The following is a 17,315-nucleotide window of genomic DNA, read 5'->3' on the forward strand; positions in this document are numbered from 1 at the left end:
GTTCATTCTGGAAATGAATGACTCTTAAGTACAAAAAGAAATGCTACCACTCACCTGCACCCCAAAAAGGTATAAAATTAAGTGAGATCATTAAATCTGAATATATAGCTCTAAAGGGGCAGAATCAGAGAGACTTGTAGAGCTTTTTTTAAAAATTTACACATAATACTTGTACTTATTTACAAGGTAGAGTTATCTCTAGGTTTTGTAAGCAGGTAGAGTACAATAACTGGATACATGTACACAGTGTGTAATGATCAAATCAGGATCATAAGCATGTCCATCTCATACAACATTAATCATTTCTATTCGCTGGGAATTTCGTACTTTTCTAGTTATTCTAAAATATTCCACAGATTGTTATAGACAATAGTTACTCTGCTTAGCCAGGCAAGGTGGTGCGTGCCTGTAACCCCAGCATTCTGGGAGAGTGAGGCAGGAGGATGGCAAGTTGCAGCCCATCTAGGCAACATGGCAATTAAGTGAGACCCTCAAAAAAATTTTTTTAAATGGGCTGGGGCTGTAGCTCAGTGTGAGGACCCTGGGTTCAATCCAAAATGAAACAAAACAAAACAAAAAACAAAACAGAAAGGTACCTTATGATATTAGAGAACACCAGGACTAATTCCTCTTTTCTAACTGTGTTTTGGTGCCCCCTATTTAACTTCCTTCCGTCCTCCTCCCCCTGCCATTCCTAGTTTCCAGTGATCACTATGACACTCACTTCCTCTATGAGAGCTACATTTTAGTTTATGGAACATTTGCAACTTATTGTTTAAATCTACTCATTACAGAGAAGAGGAAAGTGACACCAGTGGCATTAGGGGTACTGCCCAATGTTCCCCAGTGAACTAGTGGCATGATTAAGTCAAGAACGTCAACGTTCTGATACCAGATTGTTCCTTCCTTCCCACCTCTCATCAAGAGACCACGGCTAGTTACACACTAGTGACGCAGGGGTAGCTGATGGACCTGATCAAGCCTCAAGTCCACAGGAAGCTTCCAATCTCAAGTAGGAAACAAAGAATCACATAGTAGTTTAAAAATAAAGATGATGACTGCAGAATCTGAGTTTGTTAGAAGAAATAAAGGTGGGTGATGTGAGATGAAATGCCCAGGGTAGAACCTTGCATAAAGTCAAGATGCCCCAAGCTCTTTCCTCTGAGCCACTCCTGCTAAGGTGTGAAGACAAAGGTGCTAAGGCAAGGTTGGGCAGAGACACTGAGGGCAAGACAAGCTCCACAACTGAAGCGCTCACCCTTCCCACTGCCCCTGTGCATTCTGTGTCAGAGCCTTGCACACAAACAACAGAGACAGTAGAGAGAGTCCCTGTACAAATAACACAGGAGAAGTAAATAATCGCAGCCCAAACTAAAATACAGATCAACACAGACTGAAAGATGAAGTCATTTGACCCCTGGGTTTCTCTTTCAGCCCACAGACCACATGCCTCAAGCCCCAAAATGTAAATGGTGATCAGAAATCCAACTACATTTAGGTGGGAATGTTTAGCTTGAATATAGAAAGAAACACTCGGAAAGTACTTTCAAATTAAAAAGAAGCCTTCAAAAGCAGCAGAAACACAGGAATGGATAAAGGATCTGCTTTCTCATCCCATGTTTTCAAAAAACTGTAAAATGCTGGAGAGGATCCAGAGAAAGGCAAGCAAAATGATTAAGACAATGGAAAATGGAACCTCTGAGAAAAGGTTAAAAGGGTTACGGTGGTTTAGCCTGCAATACAGAAGGCTAAGGGGTGACTTAATAACTGCCTTCAAGTATATGATGGGTTATTACAAAGGAGGTGCCAACAAGTTATTTTCTCTAACCAGGGAGGACAAGGAAATTGTCATGAATTGTGGCAGGAGGAAGAGATTGAGCAAGTGGATTCAGTGAGATGTGGGAGGAAGTTACTGACCAGACTGACTATCAAGAGAGGCCAGGATGGCTGTTCTGGGAGGGCTTTTTACACAGACAACCCATTCTCTTTGATTATAAACAGCCTTTATTGGAAACACAGAGGTAGAGAGCAGACCAAGTGCCTTACAGCAGCCTTTTGTAGGACAGTTCAACTTCTGGTTCCTAAAAATCAGTAAGGGTTTACTAACATGCCTCTTCCTACCTGGCAGGAGAATAAAAAACAAAGCCAAGATCCAGCAAGATCCTCGGGATGGGTTTACTGGTGACGTTACTTCATAATGCAATAAAATGGATGCATCTTTCCCACTGGTTTTGTAAGATGACAGTAAACATCACCAAGAGAAAAGAAGCTCTGATTAACATAATTATGCTCACAAGGGAAATTAGCCCAAATGTAAGAAGCCCTCAAGTTCCAATTCTGCTAAATTACCGATAGAGCGTGGAACTATCATGCACACATCCTAAGTTCACAAGGATTCTCTTCACTTCCTTCAGGAAGAGGCATTTACTGCAGAGGCTCAAGAACCAATAAAAAAGGTAATTTCACAATATCTCTACTGTGTCCTCAATCATCCAAAGGGCCAAAGGCGGTTCTGTTCTCACTACACTGCACCGCACTTGCCACCCGGCTGGTTTTCAATTGACACTACCATGTGAGTATTTCCCCCCCTCAACTTGGGCCTATTGGAATTTTGTTAAAAATTACAACTCCACACCAGGCTTGGCCTCTGTTTGAGCTAAGATCAGTAGCAGCAGTGATTTACACTCCGAAAAGAAAAGTGGGCCTGGAACCAGATTTAGGTAGAGGTGAGGATTCTAACTATCAAATAAGATTTAAGAGAAGACAGAGGAAGTCAGAAAATGGGGAACCTTCTGAGGTGGGGTCATTTGAATCTGTTGTCCTGAAAACTGTTCCTGAATCTCAAGTTCTAGATAATCTTGTGAAAACTGAGTACTAAACTTTTATAAAGTGAAAATACTATAGTTATTTCTATTGCAGTGCCAGACAATTCCAGAACTACACAACCCAAAGTGATATCAACTATCACTATGAAATTTAAATTTAAATTCATTACACTTAAATAATACTTGAAAATCAGTTCCTCAGTTGAACTTAGCACATTTCAAATGCTTAGTATCTAAATAGCCACTGTCCATCTCCAGGGAGAGCTACATTAACCTGACCTCCGTCTTAGAACATTCTACTGGCAAGGTCTACTCTGGAATATCAAATGCTGAATGACACTGGAAAATCTGCCAGAAAATTTGACAGTTGTGAAAACTAACATCCACATGGAGAGTGTTACTTGCCCAAAAAGCACTGCGTCCTTAACTGTGGGGATATGTTCTGGGAAATGGGTTGGTAGATGATCTGATTACACTAACACTATGGGGTGAACCTATTACACAAACAAAAATAGCTACAACACTGGTCAGTATGATGTCAGGAAACTGCTGTCGTATAAATGGTCCATCACTGATTCACAACACTGTTATGGGGCGATGACTGCAGCTAACTGTAGCCTGATACTCCCACCATGCCAAAGTAGCTTGAACTACTATAATTCAAATCTAAGAGTGGCCAGGGGTCACTGTGTCCTGAGGGCCCTGGGAAAGTGGGTGGTGACTGACCTTAAGGAAGATGATAGAGAGTAAAGAATGAGCTACAAAGAAGTGTGAAGGGAAGATGTAGCATTAGCAAAGGGAAGCAATGATCATTTTGGGGGGCTTCTGAGTCAAACCTGGCTGACATTTTTGAAAGGCATAAGAAAACACAGTAAGAATGGAAGGGTAAATAACATGGTTTTCAAAGTCCTTTTCTTAGTTATCTATTCTTTTGTAACAAAACATTGTAAAATTCAAGAGGCTTAAAATAATAATTTGCTTTTTCTTAAAATTCAGGATAGTGGCTGGGCTCAGCTGGGTGATTCTTCATTAATGGAGGGGGTCATTTATGCAACCATATTTAGGTAGGAGCTTTTCTGAACGTCCAAGATGTGGGTATCTCACTTGTTTTCCACCTGTCTGTCTCTCCTACTCTCTCCCCCTCCTCCCTCTCCACATATCATCCATTTTGAGTTTCCTTACACAGTGGTGACAAACGTGGTCCTATGGAACAAAGAAAAGCCCCCAGAGCTGGCAGGACACAATGTCACTTCTGCTTTCTATTGGCCAAATCAAAGCAAAAGGTCTTCCCTGAGTAGACACAAGAAGAGTCTCAGACCCCACCTCTTGAGAAAAGGAGGAGAAAAGCATATGTGGCAACCTGGAATTCATCTGCCTAGCACACCAGGAAATTTATAGTCAATTCGATAAGAAATAGGGAGCAAGATAATCATGTGATCAGAATTGCACTTTAAGGAAAATAATTAAGTTTTGGTGAGTGTAATAAACAAGACAACTTGAAATAGAGATTCATTAGGCATTTATGATCATTTCAGCCTGACTTGACAGTACAGTCATCCTTAGAGGAAATGGGGTGGTCACAAGCACTCCACAGATAAAAATCAATAGCTATGAGCACCTGTATGTTGAGGATACTGCAGAGAAATTGAGTCAACATTTCAGATGAAGCTAAAAGAATGATGCATTGTTTACCAAAAAAGGGAAAAGCTGGCTTAATAAAGCTAAGTTTTAGTTCTGCACCAAATACGAAAAATCTCTTCCTACAGTTTATGTTCAGATTCAAAAAGAATAATGATAGCCACAGGCTGATCCAAGCAGACGCCAAACATACAGCCAAATGTACCTTAAGTGCTTTTTAACCTGGTTTCAATCATCACTTGCAATTTTTGAAATTCTGCTGAACAGGTAGCTCCCCTGAATAAGAAAGTTAAACAACATTTACCATTAGCAAGCCATTATTTGGAAAGCTGAAACTATACACTAAATTATAGGGTATAAGAGATACTTAGCTAACTGAAACCTGGCCAAAATACTAGGACAAATGCAACTAAATACCAGCCTGGAATTCTGATTAACTATTGCTTCCCACAGCCTTTGTTTTTACATCTCTTCTGAAATAAGCATTATCAATAAGATTCTTTCAGAAGTTCCAGTCTATCTGAAAAGGGAGCCAGTCCCATAAGACATACACCATTAAAATGATTGAGGGATTTAGCTCAGTGGTGCCATGCCTGCCTTGCAAGCACAAGGTCCTGAGTTCGATCCCTGGTACCAGAAAAAAAAAAAAAAAAGGTAGAGATTTTGGGAATATTTGTCTATTCCAATCCCATATTTGTTGAGTTCTTACTATATGGCAGGCAACAGGGATAGAGTAGAGAACATGATAACTAAGGTCTTTCTCACAGAAACTTTCTTTCAGTGGCAAGAAACAAATTAAAAGCTAACCCAGGAGAATTCTAGCTAATGATATGTAATGGTGACAATCAAATGAGATGTTGAGATGGCCACATAGGTAGGGGCAGTGCATTTAGGAGTTATCTTAGCTATGACAGACAGGAAAGCCATGAAACTGGCAGGTAGATATGAAAGGGTCACCCATTTCAGGCACCTGCGAGATTAATTTAACTCATTAGTTTCTACATCCCTTCTTCCTGGAGCTCTCTTGTGAGCTATTTAGGAAGGAAGATACTTCAAAGTTTTCAAGCAGGAGAGGGATGGGGAGAGGGCATTCTGGTATTTTAGAAAGATTAGGAAATAAGCAATTTCTAAGTCATTCATTATACCCACCAATAGATGGAGAAAGAACCCCCAAATCATCTGGAGGAAACATAATGCACCTTCAATTCACATGCATAATTAAGCAGAGCCCACAGATGACCAAGGGATGATGCCCTGTCTACACATATTTTAGTGACAAGATACTTAACTTAAAGATAGAGCACTCCATTTTTACTTTTCATATTTCATAAACTCTTCCTGGTAGAGTTTATAGTTCCAGTTACTACCAGCATCTTCCCTCCAATATCATCAGTATGTCTTTGCCCATTAGAGGCAGTATCAGTACAACAGGAAAAACTGGGAAAAGCAAGCAGGAGTTCCATCTAATATGTGTGTTCTGCAATCATTTGTACAAATACAAACTCAAAAGGAACAGTTTCTCAGTCACAGAAATGTGATGGTACCTAAAAGTGTTTTCAATAAAAACAAGGTTTGTTATAACAGTTACATTAGCAGATCTGCTTCCGGAATTTTTTTTCCAGATATATCTAGGGTATGTCTTTAACAGGCTCTGATACTTCAATGAAAAACTGAGGTGCCAATGATTTGTAGGCTAAATTAATGTTAAATACTTCAAAGGACTGGACAAATAACTCAGCAGCAAAAATTTTATGAGTTCACTTCCTTCAAGGGAACTTCGAGAGAAGGATTTTATTACTGTGAATTCTAGTCACCCTTCCTACCCTTAGCATCTGTTTGAAATATGTAGTAGACAATTGCTTCTTTGGCTGTGACTCAGGTGGCTGAAATATGGGACAAACAGACTACTGTATATAAGCTTTCCTCTAGCAATGAAAATTTTTATTAACTCTCTTGCATAGCAAATGGGGCAGCTGGTTAGTGCCCAATCTCTTACAACACTGTCAGGGAATTGGGCTGTTTCTGAACTAAGGTGGCCAAGTGTGGGGTGACCAAGGGGAAATTTGTCTACTCTAGGTTTTCTCACATTTCAGAAGAAGCCAGGAAATAACAGCAACAACAACACAACCTTAGATTCTGTTTAGTTCATCATTCATATGTGTAAAATTCCAAGGAAAATCGAAAAATGAGCTCTCTACATAAATATGTCAGTCTGGCCATAAAGGCCAGCCAAAACAAACAAGTCTCATAGTTTGGAGCACCAGAGTTTTTATGGAGCCCAGGCACTTGCCTACTTTTAATCAATATTTTAAAATTTCTCCCATCACAATAGAAAAGTTAGAAAGCAGCCCACAGAGTAGCCAGAAAGGGTTCTCTGCTTCACCACAATGAGTATGAGCGGACAAGGGCTGAACATCTGTCTGGTCCAACTCCATTCTGTCTGTAGACTTCTGCATGGACAAAAGGTGAATCCCATCCCATCAGCCCAACCTGCAAATGAAGAGACAGATACATTTGATTCCAAAGTAAAAAGAGGTTTGCTTCATATGGTCTCTGTTCTGTATGAGGGGATAAATACTCGTGGATGCTACCCAGAAACATGGACTAGTGAATGAAAGAAAGCACAGCTGACTTCAAGGCAAACCAAAACACTTTGCTAGAAACTGTAAATAGCATTAGAACAGAAATCACTTCATATTAATTCCCAAGACTAACACATTTATATAGAAAGTCTATTCACAAACTGAAAAATATTATTTTCACCAAACCTTTTAGTCAAGATGATTTGACAAGGGCATATAATTTTTTTAGGAACATGTTTTTGTTTTCTAATAACAAATCTACCAGTGATTTCTCCTTGAAATGAATAAAGCTTACTTTCTCCCTTTACTTAGAAACTAAGATATGCTCTAGCATATAACAAATAGCAAATAAAAATTTCCTTTAAACTTTATACTTAAATGGCCCTCTCTCCTCTATCCACCTGGCCCATCACACTTGAAATTATTTGCCTCCAAAATTTTAAGTGAAGTAAAAAGTTGGTGGTTACAATGACCAGAGGAACGACTGTTTTTTAATTTCTTAAACCAATTACATAGCTATTTTTTTTAGCTGTCCCAAAATGCAGATTCTTCAAGGAATATTTCAGGCATTTAAATGGAAAGTGAACTCCCATGAATTTTGGCAAAAATAATGGAAACAAGGACTGAAACAAAAATATCCAATAAAACACTTTCTCTTTCCTGAAAGGGATGGAAAGGAAATAAAACACACCCTGAAAAGAAAATGATTTTATAAAATGTTACTAGGAATAGCTTTCACCAAATTGAAGGGGAATGCCACTCTTAAAAAAAAAAAAATCAAAACCTATTTCCCAGAATGACTTCTGGAAAATCATCAGCACCTCACAATTTTTTGTTTTTGCTTTAAGAACGTTAAACTCATTTAAGCTTTCGTTATATTCAAAAAATTAAGAGAGGAGGCCAATTCTGCCAAAAGGCATTTTTAATCATTTTGAATAAAAAATAAATAAGTCCCTAAGGATTAACCAGACATTTCAAAAGTGGTAATAATTCTTTCTAAAGTGTGAGGACTGGTTTCGCTATATAAAAATCTCTATTGAAATGTTTAATGCATATGTCTACAGGAGAAATTTTTTTTCTGAGACAAAAGTTTCTCAAATTAATTACTGGTTCTAAGCCGTACCTAGCTTTAAATGTGCCATGTGGTACATGTGGGCAAAACTTCAGGAGAAGCAGGCAGTTGGTATTAATTCAAGTCGAACAAAACAGAAGGAAAAAAAAAGCCACCTCTGCTAGAATGGTCTAGACATCACCCACCCCAGGGGCATCTAAGAAAAACCAAAAGGCCACACAGAATACGGGGATCCACTTGGAGGCCTATGCACAATCTAGTCAAAGTGTGCAAAAGGGCTCCATCAGTCACCAGTGCAGGTGGCAGAATAATAGCCATCATTCTGTCAGGTAACCATGTGTAGCTGGTGGTAACAGACACACCATGTTTTAGCATCCGATCTCATTGTTCCACTCGGCATGGAGACAGGACTAAAGAAGGTTCATGAGATTGTCTGACATTAAGAAAACAAGTTTCAGAAAACACCTGAACTCTTAAGTCATAACAGTACTCAAATTCTGGACACTGGTAACATTCTAGGAGAAGTAATAATCAGAGACATATTTAATAAAGTCCAACACTTGGCCCCTCCTTCATTTATCTCTACCACTTCCCTGGTACTATGGAGGAGGCAGTCTTCCAGGAAAATGGGCACAGATGAAAATAAAAAGCAGTCCTTGTCTTCAGGGAATTTAGAATCTTATGGGAGGAAGAGACAGTCAGAGGACAGCTTAAACAACATGGTGACAAGTGCCATTAGGGAGACCATCATGGTGCCACAAACAACCTACGACACCTGTGGCCTGTCAACACCCACCCCATTGCCCAAAGATTCACACAGTTCCGTTCTTTAAACTCTTCTTGAACTCTCTGTGTAATTAAACACCAAATTTGGCAATCCATGCTAATTCTGAAAGGCACTCCTTGGGAATTTAGCAAAAGTTTAAACAACTTGTTTACATGTGTTTGGCCCATCTGTTTAAACAAAAAGTTTATTTTAATAGGAGAAAATCTTGGGTGCAAGCTCCTTTTGTGTTTGAGACCACTCCTGACCTCTTATCCAGTTCCATTTCCCTAATCTGCATTCTAAATCTCCTCTGTAAACAAAACTCAAATAACAAGTTTTTATGATAAATGTTGAACACCTCCGAGATGACAATTGCAAAATAAACTCTACTTTTATAACCAGGAAGCATTCTAAACATACAGAAAATCTTTTTACATTACTCTCCTCTAAGAAACCACACACAAAGAATTTTCTTTGTGTTTGTGAGTGTGTGTGTTCACACACACATTTCTGACCATCCTGCTGAAATGTGTGCATTCCCATCATGCCCCAGTGTTTTCCAGCCCCATGATGCCCTCACTTTTGATTGTGGAGATGATGTTGAAGTGCACAGGGTATTTACTGATCCGGTTATCTTGTTCTGTGACAGGCAGAATCAATCAATCAAGAGGCCGGCTTTGCACTTACATATTCCAGGCACATCTCCGCACTTCAGGATACGAGATCACAGTGTTATCCAGCCAAATTTGATCAACAAATGCAGTTCCCCTGTGCCACAGCAATCTCAGATGAAGATGTTATTATGTGGAACTGAGCAAAGTGATAAAGACAGTACAGCAGAGCTTGGAGAGGCCCGGCTGGACCTTACTGACAGCTTTTATATATCGAGGTGGCAATGTCCCCTTCTTCCAGAATTATAAAAGTTTCTCTTGATTTGAAGAAAATCATGCTGTACATACACAGGTGACCCTCAAACACTGCGTTTCCCTATCTAATACTAAAATTCTCCAGGAAGAAGCAATATACATTAGTTTAACATCATAGGCAAAATCTTTTAATAAGAGGGCAATAAAGTATAATAAAGCAGTAGTGAATTTTCACCAAACTCTTATAATAGTTTAGCACTATTTATTATTACTGTATTATTTTGTCTACAAGACAAAGATAAGTTTCAAAATTTGATCAGTTATAAATAATTTTATTAATATCACATCTATGACATTGTACGCAAGGTGATGTCCATATTTTAAGTGGATATCAAAAAAGTCTAAGAAAACCTCTTACTGTGCCAATAGCTTTAACTTCACTACTGCCCTGCAGTTATTTTACATTATTTAATCCCAAATCCCATCTTTTGGAGTCTACCTTCCTCTTGCATTTTAAATCTTTAATGGGTGCCTTTGGCGGTCCATGGGTACAATGATTAGATATCTGCAGAGAGAAATTGAAAAATTAATCATCGTTTCCATTTTATATTTTTGTATTACACCAAAATTTACTTACTTGTAGAGCTAACTTCTACACTCTTGCAATATGTTCCTTAACATTGCAAATGTGGAGAATGATTTCAGATAAAGCATGTCCAAATTGAGCCAGTAAACAGCGTGAAGTTAGTGTTTGAGATTTGTGTTCTGTGTTTTCATCCAAATTTGATTTTGAAGCATTTTAATTAAAATGCATTTTTGGTAAAGGTTTTGTTACATGTGGCCTAAAACTAGGGAAAGAGTACCCCAAGCTAATCATAAGAAGGATGTTAAAATTGTTTATTATCCTTTTATGCATTTTACTACTTAAATTACATTTCACAAGTCTATGCAAAAATGTGAAATGCTATCCATATGTAGTTTATTATAGAAACTGATATATGCATTAATCTGACCTTCAAGTAAATACCTCCCTAACCACAAGGAATGGAAAAAAAAGAAAAAGAAAACCTTACAGTCAGCTATCACATTGTGAGTACCATCAAACTGTTAAATCTATTAACTTTGTTTTCTCTTTTCACTATTATTAAACTGGAAAGAAAAATTCAACTGGAAAATTGTGCCTTTTTAGTTCCCTTGTCATCATGTAATAAGTATGAGAAATATATGTACAATGGCCAAATGGCCAGTAGACAAAACACCCACTCTAAGTGACGTACTGTTTTCCATACCACTCAGACAAAATCAAAACAACAGAACTGCTGCAAACAAAAACAAAATAACATTTCCCATCAACATTCCAGACAGAGAAAATTTACAGGAAAAGAAGCTGGGAAAAGGACCAGCTCAAAAATGACTGCTCCTACCTCTACTCAGGGTAGAACCACTGCTGCAGACCGGCCCTGAAATGTTTAACAATTGATAAAATGTTTGCCAGTGCTGGAAAACTTTATTTCATTTTTAGACAAACATTTGCACTGCTTAAAGTGATGAAGTGCTTCTATAGAACCAAGGGGGTTACTTTTTTAAAACAGAGGGAAAGTAAGATAAGAAAAGCAACTTAGGTCAAAGCAGGGTATAGAGAGGAAAGCTTGTGATTTAGTTCTTCTTTTACTGAGAAATACAGAAGTGTTTCCTGGTACTGCTAAGTCCGCAAGGGCAGAGGGTGTAAAAGTCACTCAAAGAAAGTGAAGATGATTCCTTTTTATCGCTAAGTCACATTTATATAACTTTATTAGGATGCCAGCTTCTGGAAGTCACTGATTCAGGTTTCAGCCAAGGGACCTACCTCATCAACTGAGGCAGAACAGTGGCGATCAACAGCTGCATGTGACTATTTCATGGAGTCAGTTTCTAGGGTCACCATCACAGTGGATGCTTGTCTGCTGCACTCTCGCTAACACAATTCCTGTGTTTTGCCTGGCAGTAAATGGACGCCTCTGCCCTATCATCGTCTAAACAACTCCGTTAACATTTGCCCCCAAGCGTCTCTCTCTTTGTCCAGTCCCTGTCTTCTAACAGATGTCATCCAAGCCTAATCAAGCATAAAATGGTCATAAATATTTCTTTCTGGTAGATTTCACATTCGCATTTCATGCAGGGACATGATATTTTTCTGTTACCTCCAGGGAGAGCCTAATGCAAAAACCAGTTACTTACATTCTAGCCTCATGTTCCTTTAGTAAAATTCAGAGCATGTTTTCAGTTCAAAGACATAAAAAGGTGTAAGACTTCATCTTCTGTCTTTTGTTTAACTGTACCTTTTCGCCCCTCACCATATATCTTCATCTTACAGTTTACCCTTGCACATCACAAATGTTTCTTTGTGCATGTAAAAATATAAAATAACATCTAAAAAAAGATGGTGCTTGCCTACCCTATTTCAGTAACTTTAGGTTTTTAACATTAGACTCCTTAATTACTGGAAAAAAAGAGATTTTTGGTTCAGAAACCTACATCAAATAACAAGCTATTTAAAGAGGAAATGAGATAAGAAGACAGCTCTTATTTTGGCTCACTTTACACAGAATTTTGCAACCTCCTTGATCATATTTAGTTAAAACAATGGGATGAATCCCATGTACAAATTTAAGGTTCCTGCCAATTAACCAGTTGAAAAATAGAAAGATATCATGAGATAGGCTCTGCTTCCAATATTTAAACTTTGATGAAGTGGTAGAAGCTACTCTAGATAATTAATTTGTATCCTTAATGAGAGAAGAATTAGTAATCAGCACAATCGTATTTATCTTCAGCAAACTTAGCAAATAATGAGTCTTAATCTAAAATAAAACTCTCCTAATAATACTTTTGAGGCCATATGTCTGTGTTTCTCTTTCCTATCCCTTTTGTCAAAACAAAAATCTTATACTGCTATTTAAAGTGAACTGCGAAACACTTAGCGGTATATATCACAACAATGACGCTCCCCCCTCACTCCGCTGGACCTAATATTTGATTACTGCTAGTCAAATCAAGCTTTCAGGCAAATAATCTCCATTTTTAAAGTTAATGAGATATGGTCATGTCGACAACAGCTTGCAGAAACTTTTAATTTTAATTCCTGCAGGCTGTGCTGGCCTCTTTTACAGCAACTACTGTATGAATGAGTCAAATTTGCCAACATGGCTTATGTAGACAAGTGCACACTAATTAAAAATACCCACTGGTATCATAATTTAAATACCATGAAAATAAACTGTGAAAGTCGCTCGGATCCAGTCTCAGGGTTTCTTCCTTGGAGCGTGTTGCTTTTGACTATAGGATGTTTTATTGCTTGTGTATGCTTAATTCAAAACCATTTTGTGTCTTGGAGGAATTGGGGATTTTTGTGTAATTATACAATTTGTGTTAATATTTGTTTGGCATAAGCTGTTAAGAGATCTCCAGAATGACCACCAACTGAGAAAACCAGAGGGCTGAGGCAAGCACAAATTTATACTCTTGGTTTAGTGGCCATCCAGGGTCCTTCCACGGTGCCTACTCTTTCCTGGCCAAGATGAATTGAAAACCATTATTTTGGATTCTTTCTGCCTTTTATGCTTTTTAATTTTTCATTTTTCTTAATGTCTCTATTTTAATGGCTTTTTACATGTAAGGAAGGCAAGGCATACCTCTTCACCTAGAACCAATTGCAAAATGCTACTATCTCTTCTTTCCTTCCATCCATCATCCATCTATGCAAATGTATGCTTACTTTTTAAAATTTAAACAATTTTTTTGGCAAGCGGATTCTCAAGTCTGCCTTTGCTGTGATAAAAGTACATTTTGTACAGGATAAAAAGTTGGCACGACAAGAGTTAAAGCTATTTGAGGGGTTAAATATGCAATTACCGCTGACTAAAACCAGGGAGACATATAGATAAATAGAAGAAATGAAGTCCCCAGGTTCCCTTCAGAAGCCTTCATCACATTACTACCAGACAGAAACTCTTTAAGTACCATTTTCAGATGTTAAATCATTGTTCGCGCTGCACATATTCTCGCTATTCCTGGGGGAACAATATCTGAAGAGAGCATGCTAACAAATGCAATCCCGTAAACAGGCATTTTTCCTCTTGTTGTTAGTACCTTTGTATTCCCACTCGAGGCCCTGTCATCCATGCCTTCTCTCTGCTTTGAAGTTAAAGTACTGAATGAGCAGTGCCATCTATTATCCAGAGTGCGCTCACAGATTATAAATAAGAAATAAAAGTGACTTTCAGTACACTGCTTTTGCATTAGCAAGTTGCTGTGTCTCTTACCTCCTCCTGCCCTTACTACCTTGCAACTAGCACCTCTCTGAAACCTGATTTCAGGGTTTATTTCAGAGGGACGCAGACTGGAAAATGTGTACTCAGAGATGGGAAAAGTTATACAGGGCTGGGGTCTGGGCTATGACTGTGAAATCAGCTTTTCTCCCTGTTTAACCCTTGTCTCACAGATGCCCTTCAGGACGAGGCTCTGGTGGGGAGACCAGCTCTTCATTTACATTTTTCTGTTGACAAACAGAGTCCATGAATATTAATTATTCTGAAGTTTATTTGCAGAAAAGGCACTTTCTAATCCTTATCAATTATTTATTAAAAATCTCTGCTACCTAATAATCTCATTAACATTATTATACTAAGGCCAACAGCAAATATTCCTTTGATAAGTAACAACCCAACCCGTTATCCTTCCTGCCAAATCTCATGTAGCCTCCTGCACTTCATCAAGGAGAACCCTGCTTTTGTTTGCAAGAAGCCCCAGGTCATAGTCCTCCATTTTTCCCATAAAAGAAAACCCACAGACAGCGCCTTTGTTTTAAAACTGAAAGTTTAAAGGGAGAAGAAAAATTAAAACCTGAGAAAAGAACATATATGCCTGCTTTTAATGCCCTGTTGGCTATGTAGATAATTACTCTGTGGCAATCCAGAGACCAAATCCTCATAGAAAAAAGAGCATGTCTGGCCCCAGGGAAATCCACTGGGTTTAGGAACAAGGGAAAAACCTCAGAGAATGCTAGGTACCTAGTAATAGGAGTCATCCTACATTTACATAGGGTTTTGTTGCTCACCAAGTACTTTAACCTATCATACCTCATTTGTTTTCTCCCCAGTCCCCTCTGAAACATGCAGGACACTCATTATTAGCCTTATTCTACAGATGAAGAAAACTGAGGCTAAGTGACTGACTGAGGACCCTGGGCTAGAAGGTTGCAGGGCATGGATTATAACTGCCACCTTTTTTCACCGAGTCTTCCAACTGGCTTTGTTGATTGGTCCTTTGTTCACAATGAGGATTTCCTTTTACCTTCTTTCTCCCTACCTTCTTGACTCATTCTTGGTACTTTCACTTATTGCTTGGATATTTCACTGGTTGCCTGGAATTGCATTCTGTAAAGGGATGAAGCACCAAATACCTAAAATACAGACCAATGTCCAGTTTATTCAAAAACTAATGAAAGAAGGAAAAGCATACCATTTTTGAGTGCTGTGAGAAGGTAAAGATAAGGAAATGACTGGAGCATGGTCTCTCATGGCCTACTGGCACAGAGAATTTTCCTCAGGTTCACAGTACTGACGGAGGGAGAGAATAACATGGGCAAATCTCACAAGAAAGGCACTTGAGAAAGGACCTGCATTCTCCACATCATGAGTCCCCAAGTTATGGAAGTCCAACTGTTTGCTGAGGATGGAAGCAGGCCTCTAAAGAAAGAAACATCCCATTGAAGTCCGAGGCGTCCCTTTCTACAAGTGATTCTCAGGAAAAGCTGGCCTCACCACCACAGTGGAGATCCTCCCCATGCCACAAACCAGTACCAGTGCTAGCCAACAAGGCATCAAAGCTCTGAGACCAGCAGGGTGTCACCCTGTCACAGCCTGAGCTCTCGGGCTTTGGAGAAGCAGCTGACAGAGTGCAGCCCTGCCAGGACCCAAGCCTTCAAAGTGCTGGTCAAACTCTTGAGTTCCTATGTAATTGAAGTCCAGTAGTCAAGGTCAGTAACTCACATGTGAGGGGGCCCTAATAAGGTTTGATGTAACTCCCAAGGGGAGAAGGTCTGAAAAATGTTCACTTTCAACAAAATAGCAAAACAAAATGAACACACAAACACCAAACAAAAATATCACGTAGGAGTTATGAAAGTGTTTGGAGTCATTGCAAAACTATCTAACACAGGGGGGCAGAAGGAACTTAGTGATGAGCTAGCATCCAGAGGCCCAAAGGGCTAGTGACTTGCTTCAAATCCCAGCAAGAGTTTCAGCAGAAGCACTGAAAGCAGGCTGATGGGTACCATACCACTTTGCAGACCACAACGGCAGAGTTCTTATATTTTGCAAACTTGGGAATCACTTTCTTTTTCCCCTTCGTCTGGGGGTTACCCTTTGGTTTCTACCACAAGAGTTTCTTGTCCATTGCCTAAGAACATGAGTCAGGATCCCTAAAGATTTCCAAAGAACTGGCGAGGTTTGATAGGCATAATCAGCCAGCAAGACAGACATAGCTTTACTCTCTCAACCTTACAGTCTCCATGTTCCCTTCCCTTCACCACCCAGACTCCAGAAGGGAAAGTACATAAATAAAAATATTTCTCCTTTTTTTTGTTTGTTTTGGCTATAACTCTTGCCCTGCATGAAAGCACTGCAAGTATTAAAGACACAGAATAGTACCTGATGGAACTATTAGTCCTATTAGTATTATTGTCCTACTAGTAAAACCCAAGAAGGAAGAGAAGGCCTGGTCTACAGTTCAGATGTTACATATTCCACTGAGATATTGAATAAAAGGCAACTTTTACTATTGGTTTGTTTATTGTTGAGCTAGGGTCTTCCTATGTTGTCCAAGCTAATTTTCAACTCCTGAGCTCAAGAGATTCTCCTGTGTAGCTGGGACTACAAGTTATACCATACTTGGCAAAGGGCCATTTTAAAATGAGGGTGAAGTGTGGAGGATAACAGGACAGTGGATGAAGGCTATGAATATCCAGGAAAGAATTACAGAGGTTACCTCTGGCAGGGCTGATAACAATGAGGAGAGAAGAGGGCTGAAATCATCTCATCAGGGATTACTGGCAAATTCTGGGAAACCCTTCTTTCCCAGCAGCACTCAGGAAAATGTGGGCTTGCAGTCATCAGGATAACCACAGTGAACTTGGCTTTAAGGAATGGGAATTGGGAAACAAACTATGGTGGGAAAGAGGAATTAAACTGGGAAATTTTGTTTTATTTTTCCCTTAAGAAGACAGCTGAGAGAGAGAGAGAGAGAGAGAGAGAGAGAGAGAGAGAGACTAAAAAAATAATCTTAAAGCATCATGTGAGTAGTGGAAAAACTTCACCACCTGCTCTGTAGAAATGGTTCCCTTGAGTCACCATCTATACATGGTCTAGGAAAGGGGTTGGCAAACTACTGCCCATGGGCCCCATCCAGGCCTCTGAGTGTCTGTATAAAGTTTTACTGGAATAGAGACATGCCCCTTTATGCATGTAATATTCTTGGCTGTGTTCATGCATAGTAGCAAAACTGAAAAGCTTGCAAAGTAAATAAACA

General features: G+C 39.1%; 1 protein-coding gene across 8 annotated transcripts in view; it reads right to left on the reverse strand.

Moving 5' to 3' along the window:
* Positions 1–17,315, reverse strand: part of Foxp1 (forkhead box P1) — a 471,410-nt gene that overhangs the window by 198,133 nt on the left and 255,962 nt on the right. Inside the window, exon 1 of one of the 8 annotated variants that reach the window (XM_021266037.2) lies at positions 4,669–10,019. The exons of the other annotated variants lie outside the window; for them this stretch is intronic. The gene's annotated coding sequence lies outside the window, so the exon portion shown is untranslated. Of the gene's footprint in view, positions 1–4,668; positions 10,020–17,315 lie in introns of those variants that run through there. 8 annotated transcript variants of the gene reach the window in all.

The sequence above is a fragment of the Heterocephalus glaber genome, unplaced genomic scaffold (assembly GCF_053883595.1).
Source record: "Heterocephalus glaber isolate CG9 unplaced genomic scaffold, H.glaber_assembly_v1.0 deba00001472, whole genome shotgun sequence".
NCBI lineage: Eukaryota > Metazoa > Chordata > Mammalia > Rodentia > Bathyergidae > Heterocephalus > Heterocephalus glaber.